This window comes from Palaemon carinicauda, chromosome 8 (genome assembly GCF_036898095.1).
Source record: "Palaemon carinicauda isolate YSFRI2023 chromosome 8, ASM3689809v2, whole genome shotgun sequence".
NCBI lineage: Eukaryota > Metazoa > Arthropoda > Malacostraca > Decapoda > Palaemonidae > Palaemon > Palaemon carinicauda.
The window spans coordinates 151079435-151081934 of NC_090732.1; positions in this window are offsets into that span (position 1 = coordinate 151079435).

The following is a 2500-nucleotide window of genomic DNA, read 5'->3' on the forward strand; positions in this document are numbered from 1 at the left end:
ATAGAAATTGGGCGGTTATCAGCAGGGCTAGAGCTACTACAAGCATTTACCTATTGGAGTAACATTACCGATTCTCCAACAAGTGCAAAAACAATCTCTTCTTGTTAACTTGAAGAAAATAATCGACAACTTAGGAGCTAAGAAATCATTGGTCTTTATACACAACTAAGAAAAAAGGCCATTTAGATATACACCATCATAAGTATCAAGGTCCATCAAGAGTGTTTTAATTTCACAGGACCAAAAGAGCAAACTAGTTAATTTAGCCTCAGAAAGAAAAAAAAAACAGAAACGAGAGAGATTGATTTTCTCATTACTGTTCTTGCACCCAAACAATAAAGTCAAAGGGATTCCCTCTTCATTTGGTCACTAAGTGGCAGACCCATCTGATTTAAGAAGCAGGGGAACTGTTAAGTTTGCACAGGAGAGGGCAGATGTAAGGGTAGTCCACCACTTATGTTCCTGGATTGTATCAGAAAGATTTCTTATAATGTCAAATTGTATTATTTTTTAATTGAAGCATATACTCTCTGAGCATCAGCTCTGAGGTGAGTATAGTCATTCTAAGTCAAATATGATCTGTTACTCTTTGAAGGATAATAGGCCTCCAGCTTCTCCAAGTAAGTGCATCTACAATCATCATTGAAGTAGTCTGTTTCTCACTCGGTATTTTAATACATATGATGATATACTCCTTTCAATTATGTTGACCAGATTCTCATTCAAGAGAACAAAAAACTCAACACTTTTATACAGCTGTGACCAATTCAAATGCAAGAAATTACTGGAAATTCCATTCCGGTCCGCTTGAGATTTTGTATATATCTTACATGAGATTCCTCAGTTTAAATGACTAATAAATCTGAGGTATGATCACACATCCCAACTGGAGAACCAACAATACTTGTTGTAACACCTGGAGAGTCAGTGTAGAGTAGATCCAAGAAGTTACCAGACTTGTCAGTAACATCACCTATCATTTGCTCCCAGCCTGATTCGAAGACAAATTCCAATGCTCTGTAGCCATGGTGATCAGTTGGAGAAATAAAATTTAACCACCCCATATGATGAGCGTTGAAATCGCCATTCACAAAAAAAGATTTTCTATTAACATATTCTATTTTCACCATAATAGTAAGTAGACAATCAAAGAAAATGTCAAACAATTGTAGATTCCGATAGATTGAACACAAGTAAAAGTTGTTATGCCTGCAACAAACTTTCATGAACTGAATTTCACGACATCCACATTCAGACTAGGGCTTATGAGAAGCAGGGAGCTCATCCTTATATAAGCAACCATTCCCCCATGCTCTTGGAAGGGCATCTCATTTCAAATTTATTGGTTTCTTAAAACTTCGAATAAGGAGCTCAGATAAGTTCCTCATTTGATAAACTAAAGTTTCTGAGCATAACAGAATACCATACTGTCTGGAGGCAACTGTAAGGTCCCTCATATTGCGATGCAGTACATGAATATTACAATACATTTGCGATTTTGCTTTAACTTTCGCTGTTAAATAAAAGATGTGAGAACTTTTTCAAATTAAGTTGTTAATCATAAAAATTTATGCAGCGAGATACATAATGACACATTGCTGATATATCATTATCTAACTCTAACTATTTTTACATGTTTTTAAATTGAACTAGACTACTTTTAAATAGTTCTTACCTTTATAATTTGACATCTGGTACAACAACCAGAACCCAATAAGAAGTAGAGTGAAACATTCGTTTAGTATGTTCCTTTCGAGTAATGTACAGTATAGTTACTGAAAAAGTCCTCACAAATGATCAAGATAATCTAACATTTTTTATATTGGTGTATGCTTTCCTCACAATTGCATTTGGATATTTAAATTTAAAAATATAAAAGATAGATTCTATCATGCTTTCCTAGAAATAGCTCGTCACAGGTAAACAAAATAATGATAACTATGTCTTTACATCATGGTAATGACAACAAAAATCCATTAGCCCTTTTCCTAAAGAGGGCCAACTAGTCACCGAAATAAAATCATGGCACATAACTGCCGTCATTTTAATTGATATGCTTAGTAATAACCAATAAGAGAAAAATTAGATGAACATATTTTCTCCTGAAGAGTGACAAATCGCCACAAAGGCAACGTAATGATATATACACTTTAATTTCACCTTATATAATAACTTGACAGAAAATCATTGGATGGCATTGTTAGCATAGGGAGCGTGAATTTCTATGCGAAAGTGGACTGAATTGTGTGGCCATTCTGTCATGCCTTGCGTATTATTAATTGGCTCGGTTTCATCTGAAACAGTGCTTCATCAGCTGCAATTTATCAGTTCGTATACTTTAGTCCAGGTATGATTTAATGTTTATGTCCTAAACAACTTTCTCACCCCACTAGCCCCTTATGGTAGAATCCCTTCACTGCACCTCACGTGATGCACGTTAGTTATTATTTAGTCATCTTTTTAACGTCATTTCAAACCCTAGCAGAACATACTTTTTAAC